The sequence below is a fragment of the Colias croceus genome, chromosome 6, assembly GCF_905220415.1.
Source record: "Colias croceus chromosome 6, ilColCroc2.1".
NCBI classification, from domain to species: Eukaryota; Metazoa; Arthropoda; class Insecta; order Lepidoptera; family Pieridae; genus Colias; species Colias croceus.
In genome coordinates, this window is record NC_059542.1 from 4610834 (window position 1) to 4630295 (window position 19462).

A 19462-nucleotide genomic window follows, 5' to 3' on the forward strand; every position below is an offset into this window, starting at 1 on the left:
AGCATGAAATATTAGACAAGGTTTTCCATTTGATTTCATGAATACTTATAAAAATTACTATAAAAATATACTATATATTTGATAATTTTGAACTATTTAAACAGAAACTAATAAACAATTTCAGTTTCAATTTGGTTTGTTTGGATCTTACAAAGTGCAGGCCTGCAATTACAAAGGGGAAGTCATTATTTCCGGCGGTATATCGTCCCTCCTACGCAATGCTCCGACCTCTAAAATTCATAAAAGGGACCACTTATAATGCAAACTCTCCGCCGTTCGTATCGGCCTTTGTAATTGAGGGCCGGGCAAAGTCCTACGTTTTCGAAATTGGTTATTATTGAATGTTGCTCTTGAACGTTCCGTTTTTACCAATTTTGTATTAATAATTAAGGATGGTGTTTTTATTTAGTTTGTGGAAGGCATTAAAACTACTTTCTAAAAATGAAAGGTAATTTAAAAAGTAGGTAACTTAATGCATTGTCCATCGTAAATAAAAAAGTTTCTCCGTTTCATTATGATCTTTATAAAAGGTGAAACTAAGTGGATAAACAAAGATCTTCACAAAAAGTCAGGTGAGCCATTGTGATAACAATAGGTTGGAGCAAATTGACCACGAGGTAATACATAATATACGGTTTTACTCATTAGATATTGTTGCTGCGAAAGTTTTATAATGACGACGGGCGCGTTAAACAATAGCTTCATAGTTCTCACTCACATATGGTATTGTTCCTCTTTTATTGAATTCGATGCTCATTAAAACTGGGAATTCAAAACTCAAATAATGTGTGGAGTTAACCTTTGTGTGAGTTTTAATCAAGAAATGTCCTAAGGCGTCAGGTTTTTGGGTTAAATTAAAACGTAATTTTTTTAACGTTCTTTTGTTGTAACTTAATTGAACTATATTTATCGTAGAATTTCTCTTAACGTGAAAATTTAAAAAAAAACAGAACGATAATAGTTTCGTTAAAAGTTAAGGTCAGTAGAATAATAAAAAAACGTAATTTATACGAATAATTTACAACAAATTATAAATTATCTTAAACCTTTCGGTTTATTCTACTACATAAAACGTTTTGTTTTATTGCACTGCAGTTTGCATTATTTATAATTTCGTAAATTACGGTCACAGTTAGTTACCAGCGGCGTGGGCTTCTTTTAGCGCTTTGCAAAGCGCACACAGAAATGCACCTCATAGTCTCAAACACAACTAAACATAGAATTCTCTTTGTTCTTTTATACGGAGCTCGTTAAATATTTTAACTCCAACGAACAGCTTTTTAGTGAACCACTCGTAATATTTTCAGTAGTTGTATCATTATCTTTCTATGAAATGTTTTCCTTGTAAACCTTGGATGAAATGCTCGCTAACCGAGCACTATTTGTTCGTAATGTGTTGTATTTTTGCAGTCGGGACGCTTTGCAGCGGGAACCGAAAGGGTTGTATGGGATAAGTGCAGCCCTTTAAATCCCTTGCTTCGCTTTATTAAAAGATAAAGCAAGCGTTTGTCAGAACTAATGAGTTAAATAAAACAGAGAAATAATTTAATTTAATTATGATTTTTATAGTCGCCAAGAAAAAGCAACCATAATATTGCCTTTGGGCTCTTGAGATAAATAAGAAAGGTTAATAATTATAATATTTTTACTTTTCCAAAGCTATGTAGTTGTTTTTAATAGTTTAGGAAATAATGCATATCGCATAAATAATTTATAACTTATTTATTATGCATTATTTCATAAACTATTAAAAAAAACTATAATAATTAACCATACAAGAAAGTCTCATGTACCGTGTATAGAAATTGTGTGGTGTTGTGTGATCTTTGTGTTCAAAGATCTATTCGTAATTCAATAAATTAAAAGAAAGCTATCTGTCACAAGAAAATATAATATATATAAAATATAATTTATAAAGATTGAAAGATTTGTAAGGTTTGTTGTTGTGTTTGTATGTAGGAGAGCTAAGAGCATGTTTATTGCAGCTACGATAATTAAATTTGGAGTTACGATTTGACTATGTTCAATTCTATTTAATTTCGATACTAAAAACGAATGATTAATATTTTCCTGGAGTCACAGTCGAATATACACACGTACAAACGGATAGATCTCAGAAAGCTGATATCAGTTATACTTGCTTTGTTTGCAACTAGATAAGCTTGTGTAAAAATGTCCAGGAATATATTGTAACGAGAATCGAACAAAGAGCAAGCGGGCCGAGGGACGTGTCAAAAGCAAAAATGGGAAGTGATCTTCTTTTCCATCCTGTTGAATGTGATTGCAAGAGCCTTTCACGTTTTCTGACTAAATGAATACTGCTATTTATTTATTTAAAATACAATGATTCGCTGATAGGGATAATTCGGATCAGGGGACGGCAGCTAATAAGCATGACACAGCACTTAAAACCGATCAATTTCCAAGAAATATCCGTTATAGATGCAAAGGTAAAATTGAAATGTTTTTTCACAGATAGTTTTTTTAAAATGTTTGTCTTTAGTTTACTTGTCTAGTCTAATCTATAATTTCTGAGAATGGGGAGGTTAGTTTATAATACGGACTGATTTTTCAATCCTTGGTGAAAACTTATTCGTCGAATAATGCATAAAACTACCATTTTAAAAACGTGTTCCAATTGCCCGTATTTGACAGTTTACGTGACATTTTAATATTATCGTGTTATACTTTATTGGACGGATAAGTTTTATCCAAGCATTGAAAAATCGGCCCTAAATATGCATGAAAGGTGAACCTGGCAGTGACACGGATAGAGTTTAAAAGCGATGATGCAACTTCATTCTTAATTAGTACGTTCAAGTTATAAAGTAGGAAGATATGATTAAAACACAACTTAAATTGACGCAAACATTGTTACGTCTGAATTAAGAAATACTTCTGAATATTATGACATAATATATGCGTGCAATTAGCTTCAGACAAATTGAGGAAAATGGGTGTTCCAACTTTCAGACATTAAAATAAATGCTTTATGGGTAAGCATCTTTATATACGTACTACATTATGAATTCATTTATTCAAACAAACCTTTTCCTTGATCTTTTATAGTAGTTGGTTATGTAATTAGGATGGAGATCGTTGTCTGTTTACTGTGCAGCTTTGTGTAAAGCTCCAATCTTAATTTAACTCAACACCATTTCCTTCTTATTACAAAAATATGAAATGGGATACTTTTCATCTATGTTGTTGTAATAATATGGAATTTATATTAAACATAGTATCTACATATAATTTTGGGCCATACAGAGAAAAGAAACATCAGAAGAGCTGAGAAAATTGGTCAGTGAGTTTCAATGTTTCGTTGAACTTTACTGTAATGTTTATCAGAGCACACGCATAATAAGAAACGTTAAATATGTTTAAAGTTTCACAAAATGTATTCATTTGACTGGCCATAGAATTAATGTAAAGGTTCCAAGACCATCAAAGGGCTCAAGAAACGTTGATGAGGGGTGACGCAAACTCAGCGTGCAGTCATGCTCAGATTATCTTTTTCATCTTCCTGGCATTTCGTTACTCTTAATGAAATCCACTCAAAGGAAGGAAAGAATTTAATTTAAGGCGAATCAGAAAATATTCAGCTGCCGCCCGCTTGTTATAAATCATTTGAATGCTAATAAATTCATCTAGCCCAGGATGCCAGGTGGGAATACCTTTTCGCCCCACCATTGTTTTCGTTAAAAATATATTACATTCTACTTCATTACGAATTCATATCGAATATAGAACTGTTAAAAAAGATCGTTGATCTGCCTAATCAAATTATTATTTTGTATTTATTCTGGCTTTATAAGTGTTGCCCACATTTGTTTTTTACTAAAAAAACTTTCTTTGTTTGGATGAAACTTTATTTGTTTGGAAAAATATAATATGTCCAAAGCAGTTATTCTATTCCAGTCAAAACAAAAATAATCTCTTTAAGTTCCATTTGGACTAAAAATTCTGATACTGAGAAAGTACTTGCATAATAATAAATAATTATACCAACATTGAAACGTTAACTCTTACCTTGTACGGCTTATATCATAAACGTAAAACCGAAGAAGAAAAAATTTCTTAATAAATCAATGTAAATGGTTAAATCAGTTAGGTATGCATATTGTACAATGTACATGTTAAAAATCTTAAGCCCCCTATAAATTTACTCTTATCTTAAGTTAAGTTTTCACAAGATATGAATGTGACATTAATTAAAAATGTATGTCAAAAGGATCTCGCTTAGCCTTGTAAGGTTATTATAGAAAGTAATTAGTGTAGTGGCAGCATGATGTATTAAGAAGTATACCGTACTGCATCCGCGTAGAGGTTAAGCTGCACCGGGCGCAGCCTCAGTCCTGTATTTCGGCTTCAGTTATTCTTGACATTCCGACGACAACGCTCGCGCGTAGCACTCACGTGGAACCCGCGTAGCGCGCCTACGAACACTCGGTGCCCATTAATCGTTCTAACTATTGACTGTACATAGTGTTTGTGAATTGTTTATTTGTTTCATATTTTTGAATTGGATACATATTATTAGCGGTAAGTTTTAAGTATTTAAACTAATGTGCTTTTATATGCGATTAATAATTTTTATTTAAATAATTTCACTGGATTTTATTATAAGTATATTTTTTATTGGATTCAATGTATAATTAATGAAAAATATATATTGAAGCCTTATAAAGTTGAGCTGCTAATAATGTGGATTCATAACTTAAGTAGCCTGATAAGAATATTGTTAAATATTTCATTTTATTTCTATATCTTTTAAACCAATTTTATAATATTAACACGTTAAAGTATACTTTTATTTTGTTATAATTTAGTGTTTAAATATAAGTTACATAGAGAGATGAGTATTTTAATTCAAATGAAGCAGTTTTTCTTACTGACTTGACACAGATGCAGCAAATGTAGGGAAATTGTTGTACGTACGCTTTCTATTCTTTGTCAACAATAACTTTAAAAACATCTTTTGTATTATAAAGACACATAAATGTACTTTTTGTTTTCATATGAATTAAATTCACATTTCAATTTATTGAATCTAGTTAACAAGTCTTTTAAAGGTAAACGTTTTATCAAATTTAAGTAATTGTTCATCAAGTAGAGGTATCTTTTTATTTTTCGAGTTTTTATTTATGTTAGTTTTTTTTTCAGATTGACATAAAAGTTCTTTTACATTTTAAACAGTTCAAACAGGTTGTTAATTCACGTACCCCAAGAGCCAATTAAAACTCTATGTCTGTGTATTGTACCATCAAAACTGCAATTCTACAATTAATGACGTTTAAGAATTCATAACGCCCCTCTTTGATTGGCTCCGACACTAAAGTGTTTGACAGTTGAGTGAGGTCAACAATTTACGCAACCTTCTTATTAAATTGGCCAAAATAAAATGGATTTAGATATAAATAATAATCGACTCTCTTCCTTAAAATATAGGCTGCTTATAGGAGAAACGATTTTTATATTTCAGTAGATTCTTATATATTTCTCTATAGGACAGTAAGTATAGAAAGTATTATGAGAAAAATAATAGATAATTCACACGACGAAGATGTGAGGCGTAGATAGTAATAGCTCATTAAAGCGAATTACGAGGCTGAAGATATCGCTTGAGATACACGTCTTGTTACGTTATTTTAGCGCAGAAATAATTTTGTATCTCCTTCGGAAAATTAAGATCCACGTGTTTATTGCGATCTTGTTCTATGTTGTTTTAATGTTTACGTAACTTAAGGTTTATTTATATATTATTGGCTTTTATATAATACTCAGAATAGTCAGGAGTATGATGAACTAAAAAACAACACTGAGGAACTAAAGAAATAACTACTGTAACGTCATATAAGACTGAAATATTACCATAGTTAATGGTCGCTTAGTGGTGTCACTTCGTTAATTACAAAGCGATTCGCAGCGACTCGTAATAACTACATGCAATCAACCAATGCATACCAATACGGCCAATACTCAACACTAACGAGGACACTATTAAAACGTAAAAATATTATTAGCTTTGTAGCATTCACAATAAATACACAATGTTAGTTGTTAAAGTTATAATTTTATTGTATTGTACGGGTAGGAATATGCTGCGACTCGAATATCATATACATTTTTATTGTATCTAATATTTGAAACGAATAATGGTAGAGACGAAATACATGAAAAGTATGACATCTTAAGAGGACAATAGGTTAGTACCTATATCCATTGTGGATGCATTGGATGATCGTTATACGAGAGACTTGTTACAAATCTGAATTGATGTTTTTGTGGGCGTACTCTAAGGTACAGGTAACTGTATATTCAAAGTAAGGATCAATACAATCATTATCTTATTAAAAGGAACAGTCTCTTTGTCCCTTTTATACTTTTTAAGCAGGCGCTTAGTGGCCATTGTCTTTTACACCTACAGAAATGATACCAATCACTTCATTGGTATCATTTCTATTGTTATATATTTGTGTTGTTATCATTTCAAGTTGGATCGAACTGCACATGGTGTACGAATTTTATTATAATCGGTTAAGTGGTTTAGGTGTCCATTGAGGACAAACATTGTGACACGAGATTTATATATATATATATATAAAGATTTATTCTCATAACAAGAGTGTTTCACAACGAACATGCTACATTTAAATACAGTAAGTTTGTAATAGTTTTTAAGCTGTTGTGAAGGCAATAAATGAACTTTTTATTTTTTTATTTATTATTTTGTTTAATAAATGGGCATAGTTGGTAAATTAATATCATGACTTTGAAAAATAAGAAGGTATATTTTCATAATAGCTGCTCCGCGCGGTTTCACCCCCGTGGCTAATTCTGTTGGTCGTAGCGTGATGATGTAACCTAGGAAGGCTTCCTTGATAACACTGAAATAATTTTTCAAATCGGACCAGTAGTTCCCGAGATTAGCGCGTTCAAACAAACATACAAACAAACAAACTCTTCAGCTTTATAATATTAGTATAGATTATTTTCGATTTTTTTTTAGTATTATTAAAGAATAATATTAAAAAAATTGTACAACGGGATCTCGTGATCGCTTTAACGAGGGCTCACCTACATTCCAGTGCACGTACCGCGATGAAACATGCTTTCGTCGAATCTGGAATAGAAATCCAAAACAACGACATATTTATTATTTCTACCCAACCAGAGACTAGTGTTGTGTGTATATGTGTTCTTTAATTTATTCTTACCTCTGAATTGACATGAACCAGATATGTGATTATTTTTCACCCTTCTTTCATTAGTTTTGACCTTAAATTCGTTGTTACATATTATATTATGTAATTTATAATGGCGTGGCTTTACATGACTTAAGGCACGTGAATACGACCGAAATTTGCATTAAAACATTCACAGTTTTGTATTAGGTCCACGTTAGATGTAAGCGCTCCATCAATATCAACTTATTTTTAACCGACTTCAAAAAAAGGCGGAGGTTATCAATTCGGCCAGTATGTTTTTTTTTATGTATGTACACCGATTACTCCGAGGTTTCTGAACCGATTTACGTGATTCTTTTTTTGTTCGATGCGGGATGGTGTAGGCCCAGTAGTTTTTATTTTATGAGCATTTTTGTCTGTATTTGTAAATGTTGCAAGTGCAAGTTTGAAGTCGGTTGTTTTTAACGCAGTTATCTACTTGTTAAACAAAACATTACTCTTATTTATCATAAACAGATTTGGACGGTATTGTTAATTTTTGATGAAAATTGCTTCAAAATCGCATCTAGTTCCTAGACAAAAATTATTACAGCCGTCCCTTACGATGAATTGAACAACAATACATCGATCTGAAGATGCGATAACGACAGGTCTCTCGAGTTGTTACTCGCTATTGTGGTAAGTCCGAATTCGAACGCGCTGGACACTGGAGATACGCTAAGTTCCTTTTATTGAATTTGTCTTTGTTGTCAATTATTCTGTATAGCTTGGGGATTTAAACAGCATTCATATTATGTTATGTGGAGGAAGGAAGGTGGAGTTCCTCCATCGAAAAAGGGAGGATCCTCGACCAGTCAACTCGACTGGCCGGCCGTGAAGGCCCCAATGGATGATGTCGGAAAGTTGTATATATAGCTCTGTAGCGAAACATTTCGCTTGCGCGATTCAGAGCGAGGTGTCGCTACAGGACTCCCCTCCGAGACCGGAGGTCGTAGTACGAATTGCCTTGCCAATGCCAGATATGTTCCAGTGAGTCGGAACAGGAAGCCGCTAGTTCACGGTGAGTCGGAACTGAGTGCGGTGATGCTGCGTGTAATGCTCCAGTGAGTCGGAGTGTGCAGTGAGGATGGCTGTGGAGCTGACCAAGCATGCGCGATCGCACATGGTAGTGGACAGTACTCCATTAGAAGCCGAGTGCGCTGGCTGGCGGGCGGTAATCGTGGGCGGGGAAGGGATAGGTGAGCATGGACATCATGGATGGACAGAAGGAGTTGTGAACTGTCAGGGGTCACCACTGTGGAGGAACGAAGGTGGAATTCCTCCATCGAAAAAGGGAGGATCCTCGACCAGTCTACTCGACTGGCCGGCCGTGAAGGCCCCAATGGATGATGTCGGAAAGTTGTATATATAGCTCTGTAGCGAAACATTTCGCTTGCGCGATTCAGAGCGAGGTGTCGCTACATGTTACAACAATCATACTAATAATACTCTTTGTCAAATTCGAATAAAGGACATAACATAAATTAAACATAAGACAAATAGATACTTTTATATGGGTTACAAATGTTTGTGCTTTCAGAACAGTATTTCAAAGCATAAATACATAGGTACAGTATACTGGACCAAACACTGTTTTAAACCTAGTAGGATATAAGTTATATACAAAAGATTAAGACATAAAATTACGGATCAAAGAGCATGGGACATTTTAGTATGAAGCCTGGTATACCTACCAATTTGCGATAAAAAAAAAGTCATTTTGGCGGCAAGAGATGAAACATGTGCCAATCGATAGTACATCAAAATACAAATAGGAAATACTCTTTGGTAAAATGTCGTAATTGATACGGTTTCGGAATAAATAAGAGTTTAAAAAAAAAAATTTTTTTTAGTTTTTTGAATTATTTGTTACTTCTTACACTTAAACGTTAAGACAAAGCATATACAACTTCTAATTTGTAATAAAAGGGTTTCAAAATGTTGTATTACTATCAAAACGAAAGTAATAAACCAACTTTGGGCTAGGGATACGCACGTGCGGTGCGTCACTTATCGACAACCGTTATCGATATGGTTAGTTACGATGAAGATCAGTTTAGTTTCAGTTTCGGATGCAAATAAATTATTGAGTATTGAGTATTGGAGTAAATAAGTTTTTTTTTACTTAACCTTTAAGTGTAAGAAGTAACAAATAATTCAAAAACTGAAAAAAATAAATTTTTTTAACCCTTATTTATTCCGAAACCGTATCAATTACGACATTTTACCAAAGAGTATTTCCTATTTGTATTTTGATGTACTATCGATTGGCACATGTTTCATCTCTTGCCGCCAAAATGAAGTTTTTTCAAAATTTCCAACTTTAGGTATACCAGTTAGGTTCCTTGCTTTTTCCGTACAGCCCATAATATATTCAATTACGCAGTACATCTTTATGTAATATCTAATTATGTTGATACTAATTATGTGGTATATAAACCGATACAGTGTAATAACGTTTCAACCAATATTAATTATAATTTGATTGACGCTAGTTAAAATTGGTGTAATCAAAAGTTGTTATGAAGATTGTTCTTAACTTTAATACATATACAAAATTAGCAGTAGATACTAGGTAGGTACAACGCCGTACACATCTGAAAGTTTTTCGAGCGTCGTTGAGTTTTGCAAAGTTACACGAATGTTTGTTAAAGTTTAAAACGTGAAATAGATCTTTTACATGACTAAACTTTAAATGCATTTTAAACAAATATCAAACGATTAAGAGATAAATGCAATAAAAAAATATGTTTTTAATGGTCTGGATCATTATTAAATTTTGTATAGGTACAGATTTGTATTCATAAATACCACGTGTGTGAGGCGGCATGGGTAAGGTAGGTTCAATACAAAAATATTCTCGATACAATTATAAAAGCCAGATTTCTGAGCATAGCAGAAAGAACAATCTACCATAATTCTCCCTTATGAAATCGGTTAAATTTTATAAGGAAGAATCATCATAATTTTATTAAGCTTTATTAATTATAAAATTAAATTGCTTTTATATTTTCTCTGTGAAGTAAACGAATCGTAATTGAGAGTTAAAATAAATAATAACAAGAATGAGCTATTTTAAGCAATATTACTATAACATACTTTAATTAAAAATATTAAAACTTTCAACAAATCGGCGGCTCTTACTATTCCATTATAAATTTAATAAAAGTGAATATTCTTTTACAGTTATTAAAAGTGAATATTCTTTTACAGCGAGAAGAATAAATATAATCCTGATTTCATATTACTTTTATTGAATTTTTAATATAATTTCTTGCAGAAACGAATGTATCATTTTTAATTAATGGTGACTGGTTCGTGAGAAAAATAAAAATGTTTTATAAAATTTCGATTATTGCTGTAATCAGTAATTGCCGTTTTAAAGAGTATGTTTAAAGCTAGCTTGTAGGATAAATCTTGATCACTTTAAGGCTTTAAATTTTTTTAAGCTATTGCATAGCTTCTATCGCTGGCCTCGAGCGCGGGGACCGAATCCAGAAATTCCGTAACGAAAAAACCTCACGCTCCCCACGCCGACGGGCACGGAGGTGTGGCTTGAAGGCATAGCATGCAATAGCGTATTTTTTCTAATTATTAAGTATTTCTTTACGTTTTCATTCAATTCTACTAGTCCTTCATAACGAACATGCTACATACTTATATATTATATAGTTCGTTTGTAATAGTTTTAAGTTGTGAAGGCAAATAAATGAACTTCTTATTTTTATTATCTATTAAAATTCTTAGTAGTCCCTTATGATAGCATGGTTAAAAATTATTTATTAAGGTTTAGCGTTATAAATTGGCAGACCCCTGCGACAATCATAAAAAAACACCTTTCTTCTAATATTATTATGAACATGCTGGAGCCCTCAGCGCTCTTTCGTGCGATTATGTACAGATCCTATCAGTTGTTTTCGTATGTAAAGAGCATGCATTCACCGTCACAGACTTTCACTATTTAATATTAGTAGTATAATCATTGTTAATGTACATAATATTAGGTAAATGCAAGGTAAATGTAATAAAATAAGGACCACACGCTCATGTGGCTGCAGATACGGTCGTCGTTACCATTATTGGATATTGCATGATTACCATTTCATCAATATTCACGTTTGACTCTTAACATAGTATAAAGCCGATGCGTACCTATATTAAAGACAATTACGGAAACTATTTGACAGGCTGCCATCTCCATCTTACCACTATCATAATGTTTGGTCTCAACTCTCAAGAGATCTACTAGTACTACTAAACTATCTAATCTCGGTATCTGGCAGAATTATCAGTGTTGTGAAGCTTGCTTTGCGACCTTTGGCTATGACCATGCTGAGCTATGGCCTTTGAAATCACATCGCACATACACTTGTAGACTCACTACTTATTTATGATTGTTATTTGTCATTTTAATGTATTTATTGCTTGTAGGAGTGTACGGAGTGGTTTGGCGCACGCATTGTTTGAAATAAAACAATACCAAAATTTTTATTAAAAAGAAAAACACACATACTTAAATTTAATTATGTAAACAACGGATTAGTAACACGATGATTAGAAAAGGTGTATGTAAAATGTTCCATCGTTCAGGTACTTTTTCATAGTTTCACTTCACTATCGATGAATAATTTGAAACATGGCTGCAAGCTTTTCATGAAACTCTTAATTGAATTCGGATCTATATGAACTTGTTAGTTATTGTAAGTATCGGCTCAGCTTTATTGCAGCTTTAATAACATTAAAATCTTGATAATAATCTGTCGAACATTAATTGTGAGCTTATTTAAATGTTTATAAGATTTATGAAAAACTAGCGGTCCGCCCCGGCTTCGCCCGTGGTATATATTCACGTTTTCTCTACATAAGAACCATCCTCGAACTTCAAGGAATATTATAAAAAAAGAATTAACGAAATCGGTTAAGCCGTTCTCAAGTTATGCGCTTACCAACACATTTTGGGATTCATTTTTATATTATAAAGATAATCGTGATGATTAATAATTAAGAGGATGAAATACGTGTCTTATTTTATTTATTATCTGTATAATACTACACAAGAAAACTTGTTCTATATGTATTTTAGAATCCCCTATACTATACATATTGGCTAGATTCATATATTTCAATACTAGTTTTACAATGCAGATTTGTAGAATGTATGTTTCATTGCGATATGTGCAGTCGAACGCAGGTGAGAGCCGTTAGAAGGAAGATCGAATTTAGGCCAACAGGCGATCCTATTAATTTTTAAAAGTCAAATGGGTGAGTTCTGAGCTTTTAATAAATTACAGTCGAATAACGTTCAATGGCCAACTTCTACAATATTTTCATTAATTTTATTTTTGTGAATCCATTTCAACGCAATATATTTTCATCTCACCGGTATCGTAAATAAATTAAATTTGTTTGTTGGTTTAGCAGAAACAAGGTATTCGTTTTAAAGGTGAATAAATTAGCTTGTTTTTCTTATTATATTCCTTACTCTTTTAATTTTCTAGGTGGTTTTATTAGCAAATTAAGTTCCCTCGGTACTTACTGAAAACAAAATAAAAACACACTGACATAAATTATGTCACATAATGTTAGTATACATATATTATATCAAAAGTTTAAGCAAGTTGATAATTAAATTATCTATCTTTTACAAAAACGAAAAAAATATATAATGAGAATAGAATATTGAATTGCAAAATTATTACAACTAAGTATCGCTTATTCTTATTCGTTAAAAGAATAAGTACATATATGATAAAATAACGGTTTCGATACATTATCATGAGATAGATACTACATAGTGTATATGAAAAACGTGGGAGGTTGTAAACATAAGTCAAACAGAGTAATATGCAATATTGTCATGCGCATGACTTATAAATGGAATAGATTTTTATGTTTATTGGTTTGTTTTGGATAAACTCAAATACTGGTTTTCGAATTCCTTCACCCATGTGGTCTGGAATGCAATGGCGCGTGTAGAAGTGACAAAGAAAGATAGTGCAGGCACAGATAATATTATAAGTATTAGTGCAATGTAATAAAAGAAAAATAAGAAATAAGAATTCTTTTTTAGTAGATTTTTCTTGATCTTTTGATACTATTGAGTAATGTAGTTCTAAAATAGATTTATTGAGTTGAATAAGAAACAATAATTACATCTCTTCAAATGAAACTCATTAAATTCATCGCATTAAAGTAATTTTAAATTTTTTTTTGATCTAATAATTGGTTTTTAGTTACAAATATAGCCCTGTCACTTTTTGATAAAGTTTCGTATACATATACGTATTACAACAATTATGAGGATTCAAGTCAAGAATTCTGATTAAAATATTTCAAAGACCTAACTGAAGATTTAGAAATCTAATTACAGTAAATATGTCTTTTTGTTACCTTATATAATTTAACATACCTACCTACTTTTTAATTAAGTATTTTATTAGCAATATTAGTATTTTTGTGATCATTATTTATCAAACTGCAATCTTAAGCATTTGATATAATATTTTTGTCAATTATTCAATCCATTTAAAATTAATTATTATTATGTTAATTGAGAGCAATTTCATTATGATATTAAAATAATATCAAACAGAATATTATATGAAACATTAAATAGATATAAGCCGTTTAATTTAAATACCGAATAACAAAATTGTTACATACCTATTCATGAAATTTTTATACGTTCGATATTTTATATGCCTTCAGGCGATCCAGCTTGGTGCATACATTTTTAGTAAATCCATAATAGAAAGCGGTAAAAGTAAATAAAAGTAAAACAATTGTTCCTGTTATAGCCATGGCACAAATTGCATCATTACGCGGAATGGTAGAAACGATAACTCGTACAATAATCATACGCAACAATTCAGCGGGAAATCTTATATGTGATAACACTTTCCTTAATATTCATGAGTAATGATTACCCAGGTGCAACGAAGTATAAATGGGATTCCCTGAAGAACACGTCGGCAACCGGTATGGGACCTTTATCCCTTATGTTTATATTAACTTGAGCTTAGCAAATTTGCAAATTTATAACAATTAGGTACGTATAATCAGATTAAAACAAAACTAAAGGCCGGATTTACCGCATAATGTCCCTAATGGCCTATTTAACAATATGAAGTAAATGTTTATATATTTTTGGCATAACATTTTATCCTACAGAACTCGAACATAATATTTAAATATATACTAATATTATAAAGATGAAGAGTTTGTTTGTTTGAACGCGCTAATCTCAGGAACTACTGGTCGGTGTTAGATAGCCCATTTATCGAGGAAGGTTATAAGGCTATATTTATATCATCACGCTGCACTAAGACCAACAAGAGCGGAGCAATGCGGGGGAAACTGCGGGGCACAGCTAGTCATTTATAAATAGCTGTAAATCTAGCCATGAATATATTGCATCTATTATACTAGTTTTAATAATTTATAATGGACTTCAAATTAATTTCATATTATGTAAATGAAAGGGCCATATAAACGTACGATATGATATAAGACGGTTCGGCAACATTCCATTGCCGTAGAGACTAGAGAGCATGTAAATCTGCCGATCGTCTGCTTGATTTCTCTCCCATTGTCTTGGACCTTCCGTCGCATTGAGCGATGATAGTGTGTGGAAACGTGTAATATATGTGTACTCTATAGTAATGTCTTCTATCTTCAGTTACATAGTAACAGTTTATAAATTATGTATTATTGAAGTGAAAACTTCTTTAACGGCGTTGGGTATAAAATCTTAAACTCGCGTCAGGACACGTGGCCTGATCGAAAAAGCGTAAGACGGATGTTTTTTTTTAGCTCTTATATTCCATGCGTAAGACGGATACCATTCCAAAATATCAAACATGCTGAACGTTAATAATCAAGTTTTCACTTCTGCCGGTACTCCCGGAGTGCAACCCGTCTTTTTTTTTTTGAAGTGAAAACTTCTTTAGCGGCGTTGGCGTCAGGACACGTGGCCTGATCGAAAAAGCGTAAGACGGATTTTTTTTTGAGCCCTTATATTCCATGCGTAAGACGGATACCATTCCAAAATATCAAACATGCTGAACGATAATAATCAAGTTTTCACTTCTACCGGCACTCCCGGAGTGCAACCCGTCTTTTTTTATATGTTAATGTGGCTGAAAGTTTCTTTAATATATTTATCGTTTTAAATATCTATAAATCTATAATAAACACATTCGATTTTCTTTATATGATTCAAACTCTTTACGGGTAAGCTTGAAAGATTATGCAACTGCTATAAAACGTAACGTTTGCTGAAATTGTAAGATTATTTGCAATCGTAAAACACGCATAGCATCTGTGCAATGTTTCGTTAGTATTCGATGTTTCGCTTTTCTTTGAGAGCGGTTGAATAAATACAAATATATTTTCGGGTGTAGTATCTTTGAATAACGTTACAAATAGAAATATAAGTACTATCCAACATAGTATTTAAATCCTCCATACATTGATCGAAATTATTTTCTCATTGAAACCTGAAATATTGAAATTATTCTTGTGCATTATTCTAATAATTTCATTCAATTCAATAGAATGCGAGTTAATATTAAATTGGGATCCTATTGGTTAATATTATGTTGTATATAAATATTAGTTGTATATGAACATTTTCATTGTTAACTTGCTTTTATCATTTTGAAACTTATTAGATTTCACACAATATCAGTCTCATAATCATAATATAAATTAAATATAATCTAACAATACAGAATTGGCAGAGTTGAAACGTAGATCAATAAACGTAGGTACCTATATAATGTTCCTTTAAAAGGTTGGTTGGATTGAAGCAAACTTCACAAAAAGTGTGAATACTTCAATTTTTCGCTCGTGGATATTTGCAAAAGCGCAATATTCCCGAGACATTCGAGACAGTTCATTGGCATGCGAATGGACAATAAAATAAAGCGTCAAGGGAGACGCTGTTTGTATCGGATTTGAGGTTTAGATTGTGATGTTGAAGGAAGGAAATCATCATAACAAATAAAAGTGTTTATTTTGAAACTGTTCGGTAAAAATAGAGGTTCTGGTGCAAGAACTGCGTATTTATGGTCTGTTATTTGTAGAACTATTACAAAACAACTAAAAATAAATATATATATATGATTGAATTATCAAGTCTCATAGTTATGTTTGCTCAGCGAAAATACAGTAAATTTTGTTTAATAATAATTGAAGTTAAACAATACATATACATTGAAATTTTAAACAACTTTTTTAAGGTTCACTTACATTCCGAGTAAAAATAAACTCTGCCCTATTGAATAATTTAAAACAAGTTAACAATTGTGTACCATTTTACTGTAGTTTAATAATATCAGACGCCCGCTTTGCAAAAGAGGTTGTTGTTTATAGGTTCCCGGAATCGATATATGACTTTTGCGTTCTGAAAAGGTAATTCAATTATTTTGTATTTTAACATTCAATATTGATATGTTTTCATCGATGTAATCCATGTTGCAATAAAATATGCATTAATCGGTAAATAATTGTTGACTATCCTGATAAGATTGTAGGTGTGTTTTTATTTTTTAAAAACATAATATGAATTGGTAAAATCATTAACGAAAGATGGCTCTATAAGATGTAAAAACTAATAACGAATTTTTATATTAGGAAGAATTACGATGACGTAATCAATAACATTTTGAGTGAATGAATGCATAGAATATATTATCAATAACATTTTGAGTGAATGAATGCATAGAATATATTATTCCAAAGTGAAAAATGAAGGCAATATTCCTCCAGTTTATAGTTGATCTAAATTTTAAAGGTTCTAGGAATCAGAACTTTGAAAACAAAGTTTTTAAGTCGACGGAAAGATAAACGTAATAAAGTAGGACAACTACATTGCGATAATACTGTTTATCGACCGATAGTATTTGTACTTTTTGTAGAAACTTCCAATATTGCCAATGTTACCATTTAAGAGGATGAATGAGAGTATTTTTCACGAGCTGATTCTTTCGTTTCAGTTTAAAGAAGAAGGAACTGTAATACTTTCATTTATCGTGTCAAATCACTATACATAGTATCAAAACAAAGTCGCTTTCTGTGTCCCTATGTCCCTATGTATGCTTAAATCTTTAAAACTACGCAACGGATTTTGATGCAGTTTTTTTTAAATAGATAGAGTGATTCAGGTTTTAGTATACCTATAGTTTATTAGGTTTTAGACAAAGCGGGCGAAGCCGCGGGCGGTAAGCTAGTTTAGTAACATAATGTTAATATTATGTACCTATTTATTTCCTCGTGGTTTTTCTACCATATATTATACGAGTTTGATCCGCATGCATGTAAATTCCATTGTTCCGATCCGTTCATTTGGAACATCCAATAATACTTCGGTCACTAAATCGCGATAAAAAATAGTGCAAAAACACGTATTCCAAATGAGTAAACAAATTACTTAGTCTCGTTATATTTAGACGAGAACGACATGTTTACACAACATGGCGTTGTGATCGAATAGACACACATTTAGATTAATCGAATGTTCGTTAAACGTTATTAATATTCATTGATTTTACTAACCCGCTACACTAAATTGGATCACTCCATATTATCGGGTTACAGGCTATTTTTTAGCAGATAAGAGCTGAATATTGCTTGTAATCTTTGAATAATGTTAGCATGTACTCAATTGGAATAAAGTAGTCCCTAGGAATGGACTTGCGTCGCGGTCGTTCATTGAGTTGAGTTTAGACGCGACATATACAAGACGAGATTATCAGATAAATGGTAAGAGTACAAATAGGTGGTAAGGTTACTAATTTGACCGTTTACGTTCTGCAAGCAAGTTTCTTGTAGAGAAAAATCTCGCCATAATAATTCTATCAAGAAAACAGTCAATAGTCAGATGGGTTTCTAAGGGATAAAATATTAGCCAGATAACAAAGATCCTCTATGATTGTGTCAAAATGATACTGTTCCGCCAGAGTAGAAAAGGAAGAAGTTATAAAGTGCACCTGTGATTACACTCACGCTTGTGCACTATAAAATATTTCATACTGCTCGCTTCCAGCTCCGTTGAGATTAGTCACCGTGACCAAATATACAGCAAGGGTGACTGAAGATTCTGAACATGTACATTTTTAATATAGCGTACATCCTCTGAGATTTTCATAGTGTTGGTGGTTATCTATTAGGTACTTGCTGAAAGCAGACAACGCATTTGCAGTAGGTACCCCTTGTTTTGTGGTCATGGGTGGTGATGACCGCCTACCATTAGGCATACCGGCATACGTGTACCGCTAGATCCGCTGCCCTTACATAAAGGCAAAAAAAGTAAATCAGTAATATAGTAAGTGTTTTAAAGCGACGTGCACTAATGAAACCAAAGTGACTCCGTTATTAGAACAAGATAAAAGCTAATTAAAAGTTTAATTTGAAATGATGTTAATGCAATAACTAACATTGAACAGACTATGTGCACAGAATGTAATAAAAGAAGTGAAGGTTGTTCATTTTTATATGCTTAGATAAGATAATTATATAGATGTATTTTAGAATATTGAGGTATGCTACAAGGCATATTGGTTTATGTTTGTCAGTTATGTTATTCTTGTTATTTGTTATTATTATTTTATTGTACAAAAATAGAAAGATTTCGATGTTGTAGGTATAAGGCATTGATAATATAAAGTATTTTTCAAGCTATTGCAATTCTTGAAATAACAATTTTGACCTTAAACGATTTATAAAAAGGAAAAAAATCACGCTTTGTATTCCTTGAAAAAATTATCATTTGAATTTAATAAAAAAGTAACATGGCATTTCTTAGCGAACACGAGATTGCTGTACAAATTTTGTGTTAAACAGCTTATAAGTAAAATCCACATATAGTAAAGGGACAACGTTCGCACAGCAAACCAGCCAGCCGAATTTCGCATACATTGCGCATTGTTCGAAATTACATGCTTTACAAAAGTAGTGCAATGATGGAAATATGAACAGACTGACATGTCGCACGTACAATGAAACAAACAAAATGGAACAACATTTTTGACCGCTCGAAACTCTATTGATCAAGCTTTTGGTTGACAGTTCGGCGCATAGCTCTAACCGCTCTCTGTCACCGAACGTTATTTACGAAACAATAAAGTTATAATATTAAAATGTGTACAGTAATCCTAACAAGTACAAACTTACAGACTATAAATAATGACATAAAAACGTTATTTTTTAATAGCTGTAATATTAAAACCACACAG

General features: G+C 32.1%; 1 protein-coding gene across 1 annotated transcript in view; it reads left to right on the top strand.

Annotated features, from left to right (window-relative positions):
- Positions 1–4394: 4394 nt before the first annotated feature.
- LOC123692351 overlaps positions 4395–19462 on the top strand; it is a 42654-nt gene continuing 27586 nt past the window's right edge. Inside the window, exon 1 of the mRNA XM_045637089.1 lies at positions 4395–4542. The gene's annotated coding sequence lies outside the window, so the exon portion shown is untranslated. The remainder of the gene's footprint in view (positions 4543–19462) is intronic.